The 17,142-nt window shown below is 55.4% G+C and overlaps 1 protein-coding gene across 2 annotated transcripts in view; it reads left to right on the top strand.

Annotated features, from left to right (window-relative positions):
- The window catches only part of DPYSL5 (dihydropyrimidinase like 5), a 99,309-nt gene that overhangs the window by 65,022 nt on the left and 17,145 nt on the right, over window positions 1-17,142 (top strand). The gene's annotated exons all lie outside the window — the stretch shown is intronic.

The raw sequence follows: 17,142 nt of genomic DNA, 5'->3' as shown, positions 1-17,142 counted from the left end.
TCTTCTTGACTGCTGGGGGCTGCGTGTTGCAGCATGGGCGGGCGTTGTGCAGGGGCCCCGCTGGCAGGAAACAACCCACGCTGAGCAGCGCAGCCTGGGGTGGGTTTCCTCTGCCCGTAGGATCAGCGACAGCTGTGGGGCCCAGCCTCAAGGAGGAGACAATCCAGGAGTGGACAGGTTCCCCTGAGCCAACAGATGGTTGAGCAGCTGTCAGGCCTCAGGGCACTGCAGAGACGGACAGTGCCCAGGGCCCAGGACGGAGAGACCCTTGGGGGCCTGACCCGCCAGCACTTCTCACAAGCCACTCGTGGGACGGGGCAGATGGGCAGAGGTTCCAGCTGGGGCACTGTGAGGGGAGAGCATCACGCCCTCATCCTCTGTGCCTCCTCCCTGCTGGGCAAGCAGATTGGAGCCAGCGTGGGCGAGTGGAGAATCATGGGATAGACCAGCGAGAACTGTGGGCATTGGACCCCAACTCCCGCCCTTGCCCCCCAGTCGCGGGGTATCCCACAAGGCAAAGAGCCTGCAGGTGGGTGGAGGGCAGAGGGTCCTACCCACGGTGCGCTGAGCAGTCACCGTGATGGCATGCGGCAGTGAAGTCACAAGCGTGTGACACGCACTGGGGCAGCCGGCTGGTGTGATTCCCCCACCGGCAACGCTGCATCTCTCGCACTGGACTGGCACAGGTGGGGTGCAGAGCCAAACTCCTGTGGTTGACAGCACCCTTTGCCTGGCGAGCCCGAGCGCCAGGCCAGGCCATCTCCCGCTGTGTAGCACCTTGGCAGAGAGCTGAGCCAGAGGCTCTGCCCCAGCAGGGTGGGGAATAGGAAGGAGCCTGGCTGCTGGGCCCCTCCCACACTCTACTCACTGGCGGTGGCAAAAGGGGCTGCATTCCCAGTACAGGAGAGCACTCCCGTCCTCTGCAGCCCGCTGGGGTCAGCAGCGAAATGCCAGCTACGTTGGCATCAGTGTCATTAGGGTTCAGAGTCAACACCCAGCCGCACCGCTGAGGAGTGGTTGTCTGACTCCACGGCCCGCGTTGCTGGGCTTTGCAGCTACTCTGCAGCCACCAGAGTAGTGGGAGCAGTTGGGACTGGAGAATGTGATGCAGCCGGCACCGAGGTGCTCCCGCCCTGCTGCCGTGAGCTGGCTCCATGTGGTGCCCGCAAAGGAGGCCAGTGCGGGGCAAGACAGGCAGATAGGCAGGCTTTGTCTGGCTGGCGGGATGCTGGGCCATGGCCCTGGGGTGGTTGGGGAAGTCACACAGCCACCTGGGCAAGTGTCTCTGCCCACACAGGCAGGTGGGCAGCTGAATGCCACTCTGTATGGGGGGGAGCTGGGACCGGTGAGGGGGAAGAGGAGGTGGGAGCAGAAGGGGGCAGGCTGGGGATTTGGGGGGAGGGTTGTTGCCCAAAGGGGTCGAGGGTTTGAGGGGAGAAGCATTGGCTGAGGGAATGGGGTGGAGGGGAGGGGCATTGGCTGAGGAAAGGGGGGTCAAGGAGTTGAGGGGAGGGCAGGGGAGGGTGTTGAATGGAGGCTGGGCCGGAGGAGCATGTGGCTCACAGCATGGTAATCAGGGGCAGCAATGAGGGAGGACTGGGGCCAAGCAAGGAACCAGCCCCGAGCTCCGGGAAGGAGGCAGGGGAGGTGCTGGGGGCGTGCTGCCTGGGAGTCTCGGTTCCCTCCTGGGTAGTGGGGCACTGTCCTCAAGCCTCTCTGGACAAGGGAAACTCGGACCCGTCATGCACCCGGGGTGGGGCTGTCTCCCCATCCTGAGTCGGGGGATCGCACTGTCAGCCTGTCACATGTCTGGAATCCCCCAGGTCTCTTTGAGGCGGGGGGCTGGGCGTGGTTCTCGGGGCTGAGTGCTGGCCCATGGGTGGGTGTGTGGTGAGGGACAGGGCTGCTCCGCAGGGGTCCACACGAAGTCTGGCTGGGACCTGGGCTCTGTGTTTGAGGTCCAGGAGCTCACAACTCTGGGGAGCCCTCAGCCCCTTACCCCTGCTTGACAGACTCTGATATTCTTCTAGTGATGCTGGCATGCTGGATCCTGCCGGGTCAGCCTGCTCTGACTCTGACTGGGGAGGGATAGGTGTCATGGAGTGTGGGGGAGTCCGGGCCCTGCCCCCCTCTTCCTGGGATTCATCATGACTCTCAGCCAGCCAGTAAAACGGAAGGTTTATTGGCCAACAGGAACACCATCCAAAACAGAGCTTGTGGGTACAACCAGGGCTCCTCAGTCAAGTCCTTCTGGGGGGCAGGGAGCTTAGACCCCAGCCTTGGGGATCCCTGCGTTCTACCACCCAGCCCAAAACTGAAACCAAACCCCCCCAGCAGGCTCCCTCCTGCAGCCTTGTCCAGTTTCCCGGGCAGAGGTGTTACCTTCCCCCTCCCCCTCCTGGCTCAGGTTACAGGCTCTCAGGTCTCCCATCCCCAGTGAAACTCCCCAGCCACAATCCCAGGTCAACACTCCCCCCTCCCTGCTGAGTCACATCCTCACATCTCTCCCCCCTTCGAGACTGAACTGAGCGGGGTCACGCTGACCAGTGACCTGGGGAAGTTCGGGGCCCCCTCTCCGGGACAGCGCATCCGCTATCAGGTTGGCACTTCCCTTCACCTGGACCACGTCCATGTCGTAATCCTGCAGGAGCAGGCTCCATCTCAGGAGCTTGGCGTTGGCTCCATTCATCTGGTGCAGCCAGGTCAGGGGAGAGTGGTCGGTGTAGACGGTGAAGTGTCGCCCGAAGAGATAGGGCTCTAGTTTCTTAAGGGCCCACACCATGGCCGGGCACTCCTTCTCGATGGCCTCGTAGTTCTGCTCCTGGGGTAGCAACTTCTTGCTCAGGTACACGATGGGGTGTCTCTCCCCCTTTTCATCCTCCTGCATTAACACCGCCCCCAGTCCCATGTCTGAGGCGTCGGTGAACACCACAAAGGACTTGTCAAAGTCTGGGTTTGCCAGAACTGGGCCACGGACTAGAGCCTCCTTCAGCGCCTGGAAAGCCTCCTGGCACTGCTCGGTCCAGACCACCTTGTCTGGCTTCCCCTTCTTGCATAGCTCAGTGATGGGGGTGGCGATGGCGCTAAAGCGGGGCACAAACCTTGGATAGTATCCTGCCAACCCAATACAGGCTTCGACCTGCTTTTTGGTTTGAGGCGCGGGCCAGTCTCTGATCACCTCCACCTTAGCTGGTTCCGGCTTTAGGCGGCTGCTCCCCACCTGATGGCCCAGGTAAGATACTTCAGCCATCCCCACCTTGCACTTCTCCGCTTTTACAGTCAGCCCAGCCCCCTGGAGTCGGTCCAGCACTTGTCTAACCTGGGACACGTGGTCCTCCCAGGTCTGGCTAAAGACACAGATGTCATCAATATACGCCACGGCAAAACTCTCCATCCCCCTCAGTAGCTGATCCACCAGGCGCTGGAAGGTGGCCGGCGCTCCCTTGAGGCCGAAAGGCAGGGTCAGGAACTCATAGAGCCCCAGAGGGGTGATAAAGGCCGATTTCAGCCGGGCATCTGCATCCAGTGGCACTTGCCAGTACCCCTTTGTAAGGTCCATGGTGGTAAGGTATCAAGCGTTTCCCAGCTTGTCTAGGAGCTCATCGGGCCTGGGCATGGGGTAGGCATCAGATACAGTGATGGCATTGAGCTTCCGATAGTCCACACAGAACCGGATTGACCCGTCCTTTTTGAGGACCAGCACCACCGGCGAGGCCCAAGGGCTGGCAGATGGCTGGATCACCCCCATGGCCAGCATGTCTCTGACCTCTTTTTCCAGGTCCTGAACAATTTTCCCTGTGACTCAGAACGGGGAGCATCTTATCGGCGGGTGTGATCCTGTCTGCACCCGGTGGACAGTCAGATTAGTGTGTCTAGGCGGGTTGGAAAACAGCTGTCGGTACGGATGCAGCACCCCTCTGATCTCAGCTTGCTGGACAGGGGTTAGCTGATCCGAGAGGGGAATTGCTTCCACGGGGGAGCCAGCTCTGGTCTCAGGGAATATATTTACCAAAGGGTCGTCTCCCTGCTCCTCCCAATGTCCACACACGGCCAACACCACATTCCCCCTGGCATAATATGGCTTCATCATATTCACATGGTACACCCGGTGGTGGTGCGCCCGGTTCGACAGCTCCACCACATAGTTTACCTCATTGAGCTGCTTGACGACCTTGAAAGGGCCCTCCCAGGCGGCCTGTAGTTTGTTCTTTCTCACGGGGATGAGAACTATCACCGGATCCCCAGTGGTGTAGGCGCGGGCCCGCGCCGTGCGGTCATACCAGACCTTCTGCTTCCTCTGGGCTCTGGCCAGATTCTCCCTGGCCAGGCCCATGAGTTCAGCCAGTCTCTCTCGGAAGATCAGGACATACTCCACCACTGACTCTCCATCGGGAGTGGCCTTCCCCTCCCATTCGTCTCTTATCTGGTCCAGGGGCCCCCTTACCCTCCTTCTATATAGCAGTTCGAAAGGCAAAAATCCGGTAGACTCCTGGGGCACCTCCCTGTACGCGAACAGCAGGTGAGGTAAGTACTTGTCCCAATCCTGCGGGTGCTGGTTCATAAAGGTTTTCAGCATCATCTTTAGCGTCCCGTTGAACCTCTCCACCAGCCCGTTGGACTGGGGGTGATAAGCTGAGGCCCAGTTGTGCCAGACCCCACATTTCTCCCACAAGCACCAGAGCAGGGCCGACATGAAGTTGGAGCCTTGGTCTGTCAAGACTTCCTTGGGGAACCCCACTCGGCTGAAAATGGTCAGGAGCGCATCTGCCACGGTGTCGGCTTCAATGGAAGCTAATGGCACCTGCCTCGGGGTAGCGGGTGGCAAAATCTACCACCATCAGAATGTATTTCTTCCCCGACTGGGTCGTCTTGCTGAGAGGCCCCACGATGTCTGTGGCCACCTTCTGGAAAGGCTCCTCTATGACGGGCAAAGGTCTCAAAGCCGCTTTCCCCTTGTCCCGGGCCTTCCCCACCCTCTGACAGGGGTCACAGGATCGGCAATACTGCCGGACCGTGGTAAAGACCCCGGGCCAGTAAAAGTTCTGTAGCAACCTCTGCCGGGTGCGCCGGATTCCCTGGTGCCCTGCGAGGGGGATGTCATGGGCCAGGGACAGGAGCCTGCGGCGATACTTCTGGGGGACCACCAGCTGCCTCCTGACCGCACAGGACTCTACTTCCCTTGTGGGAGCCCATTCTCGGTACAGGAACCCCTTCTCCCACAGGAACCTCTCCTGGCAGCCTCTCCCCATGGTCCATCCCACCCTGAGGTCGGCCAGGTCCCTGAGCTTCCGCAAGGAGGGATCTTTCCTCAACTCGGCCTGGAATTCAGCGGCTGGGGAAGGGGTGGGGGCTTGCTCTCTCTTGCTGGCTGGGTCTGAAGCCACAGCCTCTCTGAGCCTTGTTCCTGGGCACTCCCTCCCCACCAGGTTAGGGTCCTGCGCCTCCGGTGTGATACCCTCCCCAAGGTCAGGGCGCAGTGCCCCTCGCCAGCTCTGGCTACGGGTCACAACCAGGGCGTTCTGGGGGTTGCTTGGCCAGTCCTCTAGGTCCCCCCCCATCAACACCTTTGTGGGCAAATGGTGCACCCCCACATCCTTGGGGCCCTCCTTGGCCCCCCATTTTAGGTACATCCTTGCCACGGGCACCTTGAATGGGGTCCCGCCCACCCCCATCAGGGTCAGGTAGGTGTTGGGCACCACCCGATCTGGGACCACCACCTCAGGCCGGGCCAGTGTCACCGCCGCACCCGTATCCCAGTATCCATTGACCTTCTTCCCATCCACCTCCAGGGGTACAAGGCACTTTCTCCGGAGGGACAGCCCCGCGCCCACCCTGTAAACCGAGAACCCAGAGCATCCAGCCCTCCAGAGGAGCTGGCCTGGGGTATTCTTCCCTCCTGAGCAGGTGGTAAGCTGGCAGCCCCCCTTGCCTGGGCCATCTGCCCCTCGTCCAGCTGGGTCCCTACCCAGTTAACCCTGGATAGGTTGGGTCTGCTCAGTCTGTCCCTGAGCCTGGGGCACTGGGTCCGTATGTGGCCTCTCTGGCCACAGTGATAGTAGCCCTTGTCACGTTGGTGCCCTCGAGCGGGTCAGATGGTCCTGACACCAGGCGTTCCCCTTGGGAGGGGGTTCTCCATATTTCCCTGCTGGGACGTCCCATGGTGACTCTCTCTCTGCATTGTGAGGGGCCTGTTCTTTTGGGACTCCTCCCTGCTATCTCCTGACCAACTGTTCACAAACTCGTCGGCCAGCTGCCCTGCGTGCTGTGGGTTCTCTAGCTTTTTGTCCACCAACCATAGCCTCAGGTCGGAAGGGCACTGTTCATACAGTTGCTCCAGTACGATTAGGTCAAGCAGGTCCTCTTTAGCTTGGGCCCCTGCTGTCCACTTGCGGGCATATCCCTGGATTCAGTTGACCAGTTGTAGGTAGGTGACCTCAGACATTTTACGCTGACCCCGGAACCTTTTCCGGTACATCTCGGGGGTCAGCCCAAACTCATGGAGCAGGCCCTTTTTGAACAGTTCGTAGTCCCCTGCCTCCGCCCCTGTCATTCAGCTGTACACCTCCATGGCTTTGGGGTCCAGTAAGGGGGTGAGAAACTGGAGCCTGTCTGCAGGGTCAACCCTGTGCATCTCGCAGGCATTCTCAAAGGCCGTCAGGAAGCTATCTATGTCCCCCCTCCTTCCGCTGGGCCAGGAGGCACTTATCAAAGCTCCTTGCAGTCTCGGGTCCCCCCCTCACTCACCGCAGCCAGGGCCCCACTGCTCCTCAGCCTGGCCAGCTCCAGCTCATGTTGTCTCTGTTTCTCCTTCAGCTCATGCTGACGTTGCTTCTCATGCTGATGCTGCTTTTCATGATCCTCCAGCTCCCTCATTTTCATCTCCCTCTCCCATTCCAGCTGCCTCCGCTCCAGGGATGGGGAGCTCTGCTGGGAGGATCCCCTGCTGGCTGCCGGGGTCAGGGTGCCCTCGGTATTCGCTGGGCTTCCCCCAACCCCTCCCCTAGGCATAGGTAGGAAGGGTCTCGGGATGTCCTCGGCCACAGTCTGACCCCTCCCAGCCCGGTCAGGCCCCGGGGCCCACGCTGCGTCCACCGGGCAGCTTCCCTCAGGGACAGGGATCAGGTCATCCAAGCGATCCTTCTCCAACTGGGCAATCAGCTGTTCCTTGGTGGACCTCCCAATGCGCAGCCCCCTCTGCCTGCACAGCTCCACCAGGTCGCTCTTAAGGCGTTTAGCGTACATCTCCCTGCTGGCCACTCGCAGGCCGGGCAGCTTTCTACCGTTCCCAGGAAAAACCCCTCATGTGCCAGTCCTTCTTGAGGTCACCACCTCTTTGCCAGGGTCGAGCTGCAGACTCCTCCACCCCGGGACCGCTTGCTGCAATCCCCCGGGGGACCCTGTTACTGCAAAAGTCCTTCTCTCTGGTCACACACTCCTAGGGGTTAACCGCACCCTGAAACTGTCTCTCTCTGAATCTTCAGCATGCCTGGTCCCGTCAATCCCCCTTCGTTTTACTGCCCCCCAGTCACTCACTGCAGGAAGTGCCGTCCACGGGGTGTAGTACATCCCACTTTTCCCACCAGTTGTCACGGAGTGTGGGGGAGTCCAGGCCCTGCACTCCTCTTCCTGGGATTCACCGTGACTCTCAGCCAGCCAGTAAAACAGAAGGTTTATTGGACAGTAGGAACAGAGTCTAAAACAGAGGTTGTGGGTATAACCAGGGCCCCTCAGTCAAGTCCTTCTCGGGGGCAGGGAGCTTAGACCCCAGCCTTGGGGTTCCCTGCGTTCCACCACCCAGCCCAAAACTGAAACCAAAACCCCTCCAGCGAATGCATCCGATGAAGTGAGCTGTAGCTCATGAAAGCTCATGCTCAGATATATTGGTTAGTCTCTAAGGTGCCACAAGTACTTCTTTTCTTTTTGCGGATACAGACTAACATGGCTGCTACTCTGAAACCAGGCAGAGGTGTTACCTTCCCCCTCCCGGCTCAGGTGACAGGCTCTCAGGTCTCCCATCCCCAGTGAAACTCCCCAGCCACATTCCCAGGTCAACACTCCCCCCTCCCTGCTGCGTCACAACGGGAAAGGGGAAGGCTCCTTCTTCCCATCAAAGCATCTGAGCCCAGGGCCCCTCGCTTGGCTAGGAAAGCCCCAGGCTCCTGGAGCTGCTTTCCCACCAGTGGCCAGGGGTTCATTTCACCCAAAACAATCCCAGTCACCAGCCCCGGCCTGAGTTCAGACATTCAGATATTCCCAGGCCAGCAGGGATCAGATCAGCTAGTCTGAGACCTGCCCTAAATAATTCCCAGAACAGACCTGTTAGAAAAACAGCCAGTCTCGACTTACACGTGAGTGATGGAGAATCCACCACATCTCTTGGGAAATTAATTGTTCCAGTGGTTAATTACTCTTAGCATTAAAAATTAACTCCTGGTTACTCCTGAGGGAATTCTGCGCATGTGCAGAATTCATCTGCCCCGCAAATTTCTTTTGCTTCCCCGCAGAAAAATGACTTTCTGACAGGGAAGCAAAGGGAAGCCACCAGAGTGGTCATGTGACCCTCCCCAACAGTATGTTTTGGGGGCCCAGCCGGCAGAGAGGTAAATCACTGTGGGGCAGGAGGCAAGACTGGGGAACACCCAGCTGGCGGCTCCTACTCTGCTGGGCTCAGCTGCTAGTCCTGGCTGGGCTGGGGAGGACGGGACTTTCTCTTCCCCTGTACGGCATCCCCCAGATTTCTCCCGAGGCTGCAGGAAGCTCTGCAAACTCCCCCACCACCCTTCCTGCACACATTGCTCCTCAGCTGTAGGGGGAGGGATCACTGTACGGGGAGCTGCTTCCCCCATCCGCCCAACCCCCATGCATCCAGACCACCTCATATTCAGACCCTCCTGCTGAGTCTCCCCCCCCCCCACCACACCCAGAGCCCGCCCCTGCCGAGACCCACTCCCCCTGCACCTGGAACAGTCACCTGCACCTGGATCCCCACCCCACTGAGCCCCACTCCCGCAGCATCTGGACCCTCCCCACAGAACCCCCCCACATCCAGACCCCCCGCTGAGCTTTATCCCTGCCACACCATGACCCACGCTGAGCTCCAACTACCTTCACCTGGACCCCCCTGCAGAGTCCCATTACCTTTGCACTCAGAACCCCCCACAATAAGCCCCTGTGCATCCGGATCCTCCACTGAGTTGCCTGCACACAGAACCCTCTCAAGCCACACCTGGATCCCCCCACACGAAGCCCCTCCTCACTTGGATCATAGAATCATAGAATATCAGGGTTGGAAGGGACCTCAGGAGGTCATCTAGTCCAACCCCCTGCTCAAAGCAGGACCGATCCTCAATTAAATCATCCCAGCCAGGGCTTTGTCAAGCCTGACCTTAAAAACTTCTAAGGAAGGAGATTCCACCACCTCCCTAGGTACCGCATTCCAGTGTTTCACCACCCTCCTAGTGAAAAAGTTTTTCCTAATATCCAACCTAAATCTTCCCCACTGCAGCTTGAGACCATTACTCCTTGTTCTGTCATCTGCTACCACTGAGAACAGTCTAGATCCATCCTCTTTGGAACCCCCTTTCAGGTAGTTGAAAGCAGCTGACAAATCCCCCCTCATTCTTGTCTTCCGTAGACTAAACATCCCCAGTTCCTTCAGGCTCTCCTCATACGTCATGTGTTCCAGTCCCCTAATCATTTTTGTTGCCCTTCGCTGGACTCTCTCCAATTTTTCCACATCCTTCTTGTAGTGTGGGGCCCAAAACTGGACACAGTACTCCAGATGAGGCCTCACCAGTGTTGAATAGAGGGGGACGATCACGTCCCTCGATCTGCTGGCAATGCCCCTACATATACAGCCCAAAATGCCATTGGCCTTCTTGGATCCTGCCTCACTGAGCCTGCCTGCCCACACCTGGTGCATCTGGCACAGAGGGGCAGAGCCCTGGGGTGTTTCTGGGGCAGGCCTGGTCCTTGCACTTTGCCAGGGTTGGGTGAAGCCTCACCACTGAGTCCATGTCCCACGAGGGAGCTGCACAGTGATCTCCCACCTCTGTGCGGCCAGTGACCTGTGCTCCCCAATGCCATGCTGGAGCCAACACATTTATTTGACAAATAAAATTTGCAGAATTTTGCAGAATTTAAACATTGTGCACAGAATTTTTAATGTTTTGGCGCAGAATGCCTTCAGGAGCAACACCTTATTTCCCTTTTGAATGTGTCTAGCTTCAAGTTCCAGCCCTTGGCTCGTGTTAGCCAGACTGAAGTACCTGTTACCAAATATTTGTTCCCCACATAGGTACTTACAGCTTGGTATCTAGTCACTCTTTAACCTCCTCTTTGTTCAGCTAAAAAATTGAGCTCCTTTGAGTCTATCGCTATCAGGCAGGTTTTCTAACCCTTGAATCATTCTCCTGTCTCTTCTATGACCCCCTCCAATTTATCCACATCCTCCTGGAATTGTGGGCACTAGGACCCAGGCTTCCAGCAGTGGTCACACTTCCAAACATAAAGTAAAATAACCTCTCCACTTCTCCTCAAGAGCTCTGTTTATGTATTAGCCCTTTTGCCCACAGCGTCACACAGCGGGCTCAAGTTCAGCTGATTGTCTATGCCACCCCTCAAAATCTTCTTCAGAGTCAGTGCTTTCCAGGGTAAAGCCCCCCAGCCTGTAAGTCTTGCCTGCATTCTTTGTTCCTACATGTAACCGTATTAAAACACATTGTTTGCTTGCCCCCAGTTTACCAAGCGATCTGCAGCGGTGTGAATCAGTAACCTGTCATCTTCTTTATTTACCACTCCCCCAATTTTTGTGTTGTCTGCAAGCTTTATCAGTGATGGTTTTCTTCCGGGTCATCAATAAAAATGTTAAATAATATAGGGCCGAGAGCCAATCCCTGCAGGACCCCACTGGAAACACCCCGTTCGATGATGACTCCCCATTTACAATTATGTGTTGAGATCTATCAGTTAGCCAGCTTTGAATCCAGCAGACTTTGACAACCTCAGGGAACTGATGGGCAGGATCCCCTGGGAGAATAACATGAGGGGGAAAGGAGTCCAGCAGAGCTGGCTGTATTTTAAAGAATCCTTATTTAGGTTACAGGGACAAACCATCCCGATGTGTAGAAAGAATAGTAAATATGGCAGGCGACCAGCTTGGCTTAACAGTGAAATCCTTGTTGATCTTAAACACAAGAAAGAAGCTTACAAGAAGTGGAAGACTGGACAAATGACCAGGGAAGAGTATAAAAATATTGCTCAGGCATGCAAGAGTGAAATCAGGAATGCCAAATCACACCTGGAGTTGCAGCTACCAAGAGATGTTAAGAGTAACAAGAAGGGTTTCTTCAAGTATGTTAACAACAAGAAGAAAGTCAAGGAAAGTGTGGGTCCCTTACTGAATGAGGGAGGCAAGCTAGTGACAGAGGATATGGAAAAAGCTAATGTACTCAATGCTTTTTTTGCCTCTGTCTTCACGAACAAGGTCAGCTCCCAGACTGCTGCACTGGGCAGCACAGCATGGGGACGAGGTGACCAGCCCTCTGTGGAGAAAGAAGTGGTTCGGGACTATTTAGAAAAGCTGGAGGAGCACAAGTCCATGGGGCTGGATGCGCTGCATCTGAGAGTGCTAAAGGAGTTGGCAGATGTGATTGCAGAGCCATTGGCCATTATCTTTGAAAACTCATGGTGATTGGAGGAAGTCCCAGATGACTGGAAAAAGGCTAATGTAGTGCCCATCTTTAAAAAAGGGAAGAAGGAGGATCCTGGGAACTACAGGCCAGTCAGCCTCACCTCAGTCCCTGGAAAAATCATGGAGCAGGTCCTCAAGGAATCAATTCTGAAGCACTTAGAGGAGAGGAAAGTGATCAGGAACAGTCAGCATGGATTCATCAAGGGCAAGTCATGCCTGACTAATCTAACTGCCTTCTATGATGAGATAACTGGTTCTGTGGATGAAGGGAAAGCAGTGGATGTGTTGCTGCTTGACTTTAGCAAAGCTTTTGACACGGTCTCCCACAGTATTCTTGTCAGCAAGTTAAGGAAGTATGGGCTGGATGAATGGACTATAAGGTGGGTAGAAAGCTGGCTAGATTGTCGGGCTCAGCGGGTAGTGATGAATGGCTCCATGTCTAGTTGGCAGCCGGTATCAAGTGGAGTGCCCCAAGGGTCGGTCCTGGGGCCGTTTTGTTCAATATCTTCATAAATGATCTGGAGGATGGTGTGGATTGCACCCTCAGCAAGTTTGCAGATGACACTAAACTGGGAGGAGAGGTAGATACGCTGGAGGGTAGGGATAGGATACAGAGGGCCCTAAACAAATTGGAGGATTGGGCCAAAAGAAATCTGATGAGGTTCAACAAGGACAAGTGCAGAGTCCTGCACTTAGGACGGAAGAATCCCATGCACCGCTACAGACTAGGGACCAAATGGCTCGGCAGCAGTTCTGCAGAAAAGGACCTAGGGGTTACAGTGGCCGAGAAGCTGGATATGAGTCAGCAGTGTGCCCTTGTTGCCAAGAAGTCCAATGGCATTTTGGGCTGTATAAGTAGGGGCATTGCCAGCAGGTCGAGGGACGTGATCGTTCCCCTTTGTTCGACACTGGTGAGGCCTCTCTGGAGTACTGTGTCCAGTTTTGGGCCCCACACTACAAGAAGGATGTGGAAAAATTGGAAAGAGTCCAGCGGAGGGCAACAAAAATGATTAGGGGTCTGGAACACATGACTTATGAGGAGAGGCTGAGGGAACTGGGATTGTTTAGTCTGCAGAAGAGAAGAATGAGGGGGGATTTGATAGCTGCTTTCAACTACCTGAAAGGGGGTTCCAAAGATGATGGATCTAGACTGTTCTCAGTGGTAGCTGATGACCGAACAAGGAGTAATGGTCTCAAGTTGCAGTGGGGGAGGTTTAGGTTGGATATTAGGAAAAACTTTTTCACTAGGAGGGTGGTGAAACACTGGAATGCGTTACCTAGGGAGGTGGTGTAATCTCCTTCCTTAGATGTTTTTAAGGTCAGGCTTGACAAAGCCCTGGCTGGGCTGATTAAGTTGGGGATTGGTCTTGTTTTGAGCAGGGGGTTGGACTAGATGACCTCCTAAGGTCCCTTCCAACCCTGATATTCTCTGAATCTATGATTGATTCTATGCTGGACCTGCACGTCCCCCTGGCCCTCTCCCTTCAGCTCAGGGGCTGCAGATCACTAGCTCCCCTACTGTCCCCAATCTTGGTGAGGGGGTCCAGGTGCTGGCTTCCGCTCCAAGCCATTGTGGATCCAGGAGCTGCCAGCCGCAGCCCTGGGGAGCTGCCTGCTGGTACCTCTTTCTTCACAGCTTGGCGCAGAATCATAGCAACGTGGGGCTGGCAGGGACCTCGCAAGGACACCATGTCCAGTGCCCCGTGCAGAGGCAGGGCCGGGGGAACCTGGACCAGCCCTGAGAGGGGTTTGTCCAACATGTTCTTAAATCTCCAGTGCCGGGATCCCACGGCCTCCCTTGGGAGCGGGTCCCAGAGCTTCACTCCCCAGCCGTTGGACAGTTCTTCCTAGGTGCTAACCTCAATCTCCCTGCTGCAGATTTAGCCCATTGCTTCTCATCCTACCTGCCAGGGACGTGGAGAACAAGTGATCACCACCCTCTGTAGAACAGCCCTGACCAGATCTGAAGACTGTTATCAGGTCCCCCCTCAGTCCCTTCTCTCAAGACTAAACAGGCCCAGGCTTTGTAACCGTTCCTCACAGATCAGGTTTTCTAAACCTTTCAGCAGTTCTGTTGCTCTCCTCTGAACTCCCCCGGGTTTGTCCACATCTTTCTTAAAGTGTGATGGTAAGAATTAGACCCAGGGCTCCAGCTGAGACCCCCTCAGTGCTGAACACCACTAGGGTGACTGGATGTCCCGATTTTATAGGGACAGTCCCGATATTTGGGGCTTTTCCTTATTTTGGCTCCTATTAACTTCCCCCCACCCCCACCGTCCCGATTTTTCACACTTGCTATCTGGTCAGCCTAAACACAGCGGAACAGTGACCTCCCATTTCTTACCTTCGACATTTCTGTGCAGACATCTGGGACAAAGTGCAAATATTTTGCACTGTTTTAATGGATCCTGTGTGGGGCTCAGTTTCCCCTCTATGCAGCATTGTTACCCAGTGGGTGGAAAGGGAGCAGTTGCTCTCAGGGCAGGCTAAGAGACACAGCTGGGGGTGTCATCAAGCTGTCTGGGTGCAGATTCGAGAAGACGATGGCAAATCCAATTGCCAAGACATTGAAACCTCCCCACACTGTCCCCAGAGGCAGATGGATTTTCCCACCGCTCAGCAGTGAGGCTGGGCAATGTCCCCAGCTGAGAACAATGGACTGGGGAGGTGTGGGGGGGAGGTAAGAGCTTGGGGCTGGACGGAGTCGGGGGCGGGGCTCGCACCTGGAGTCTGACCAAGGTCAGACAGGAAACAAACAGACAGAGCTTGAACCAAGGAGGCCACTACAGCTGGTCTGGGCGCTGGCTGCCCAGGCTGGGCTGTAACGGTCAGTTCTCTGGGCCACCCGAGGGGCTGCCTGGGCCGTGTGCCAGGTGACCAATAAACCCACCTGGTTTCACAGCACTGGGTGAGTGTCCCTGCAGATGCTGGGTGAGGGGCACTGATCCCTGAGAAGAGGACACATCTCCCCCAGGGTCTGTCCCAGCTGGACTTGCTTCCTGGAGCTCCCGGGGTGAAGTGGGAGTAGGCTGCATCCCACAGGTCCAGTCTAAAGAGGCGGTGAAGCTGTGTGGTTTACCTTGGAGGAAAAGTGGGACCTGTAGGGGGTCTGGTCCACTGAAGGGCTCCTCCCAGAGACTATTCCAAAGCTGGGCCATAGCCCGACCCTATGGGTCTGTGACCCCGAATATTAGCCTTTTTTGCAACTGCATCACATTGTTGACTCATATTCAATTTGTGATCCACTGTACTGTCACCTTGCAGGTTATTCTCCACTGTACTTGTGCATTGGATTTTTACCTCCTAACTCAAGTATGTTGCACTTATCTGTATTGAATTACAATTTGTTGAATTCAGACCAATTCTCCAATTTGTCAAGGGCATCTTGAATTCTGATCCTGCCTCCAAAGTGCTCGCAGCCCCTCCCAGCTTGGTGTCATCCGCAGATTTTATAAGCCTCAGCTCCACTCCATTTTCCAAATCAGTGAAAATATAGAACAGTACCAGACCCAGGACAGACTGTGACAGATTTATGTTACCGATCTGCCTGGGGCTTCAGGTGATCAGGCTGAGGCCGCAGGATCTTTAGGGGAGGAGAAGAAGGAGCACACCACTTAACTAAGTTTAAAGCTTTATTAACCAAATAACAGTGGTGAGTACTGGGCATGCCGCTCGTCACTCAGAGGGAGGAAGAAAGCATTAGTGCCAAAGCCTGAACCCACTTTCATACTTACACACGCACAACCCAAGGCTGGCCAAGCCTGGGTGTAACGTAAGAAGAAGGTCAGGGGGAAGGGTAGATGAGAGTTCTGCCATGTGCAAAGGTTGTCTGGAGTCCGTTGTAAATCTCCGACTTGCTTCAGCTTTCGGGAGTGTTTTAAGCCCTGGGTTCTTCCGGGAGCGTTTTCATCCAGGGACCCTCATCCCCCGTGCTCTCAGTACCAGTCCAAACCAGCCTTCCGCGGCTCCCTTAGTTTCCCCAAAACACACCCGTTTCAGGGTCGCGAGACTGTTGTTTTCAACTCACTGACCTTCACAATCTTACTAGTTTTACAACCCCTTCAGTTCTGTCTGGCTCAGTTCTCCTTTCTCACGGCTGGCCAGGGTTGAGATACAGGCTTCTGGCTGTTTGGCAGCAGAGAGCTTGTTTGTGTGTGCTGGCCTTGGGCTGCAGTTTCGTTCCTTATCTTCAGGGCTAGCTGGATCGTCGAGTTAACCCGTTCCTTTCTCCCTTCCTCCCCCTTCAGCCTCTTGTAACCTGCAAAGGACTCTTCCACTCCACATTGACACTTTCAATCCTTCCCAAGATACTTTCCAATGCATATAAAGGCGTTAGCAATATACAACGCTGGTGCTGACCCAGGGGACCCCAAGGGGTGGGGGTGGTGGGCATTTTATTGTGACAAGACCCTGGCAGGATCCCAGTAGATACGACCTCCCAATTGGACAGCCAACCACTGATAACTACTCCTTGAGTGTGGTCTTTCAACCAGTTGTGCGCCTACCTTATGGTAATTCCATCCAGACCGCATCCGTGGGAATGTGTCAAAAGCCTTTCGAAAATCAAGACATATCTACAGCTTCCCCCATCCACTAGGCTAATAACTGTGTCAGAGAAGGAAATTAGTTTGGTTTGGTAGGATTTGTTCTTGATAAATCCATGCTGGCTGTCCTAACCCTCTTATCCTCTAGGTGCTTACAGATTGATGGAATAATTTGTTCCAGTGTCTTTCCAGGTATTGAAGTTAGGCTGACTGGTCTGTAATTCCCTGGGTCCTCCTTGTTCCCCTTTTGAAAGACAGTCCTATGTTTGCCCGTCTCCAGTCCTCTGGGACCTCACCCGTCCTCCGGGAATTCTCAAAGAAAATTGCTATTGGTCCCGAGATTGTTTCCACCAGTTCCTTGGTACCCTGGGTTGAGGTTTCATCAGGCCTTGCCGACTTGAATACGTCTAACTTTTCTAACCAGTCTTAGCCTGTTCTTTCCCCATTTCAGCTTGCGTTCCTTCCCCCTTGGGGTTCATATTAGTTGTGTTGAGGATCTGGTCACCATTAACCTTTTAGTGACAACTGCAACAGAATAGGCATTAAACATCTCAGCCTTTTGATGTGGTCAGTTATTAACTCTCCTTCCTCTTGCTCTTAATGTATCTATAGACCCACTTCTTACTGCCTTGTGTGTCCCTTGCTAGGCGTAACCTGGGGCCTTCGCCCCTACACACCAGTGCCGCACTCTCGTACTCCTCCTTAGCAATTCGTCCCTCTTTCCACTTTTGTAGGATTCCCCACTCACCTACGGCAGCCTGTGCTTTCACCATACTTGTGCCAGGGTGGCGGCATCCCCTGGGCAGCAGGGGGCGCCCCACCGTGGGCAGTGGTGTTACCATCCCCATTAGAGAGATGGGAGTCTGAGGCACGGAGTGGGGAGGGACCTGCCCGAGGCCACACAGA

This window comes from Lepidochelys olivacea, assembly GCF_965140295.1.
Source record: "Lepidochelys olivacea isolate rLepOli2 genome assembly, chromosome: 3".
NCBI lineage: Eukaryota > Metazoa > Chordata > Testudines > Cheloniidae > Lepidochelys > Lepidochelys olivacea.
Note: the sequence above shows the minus strand (reverse complement) of the source record. Positions and strands in the feature narration are given on the sequence as shown.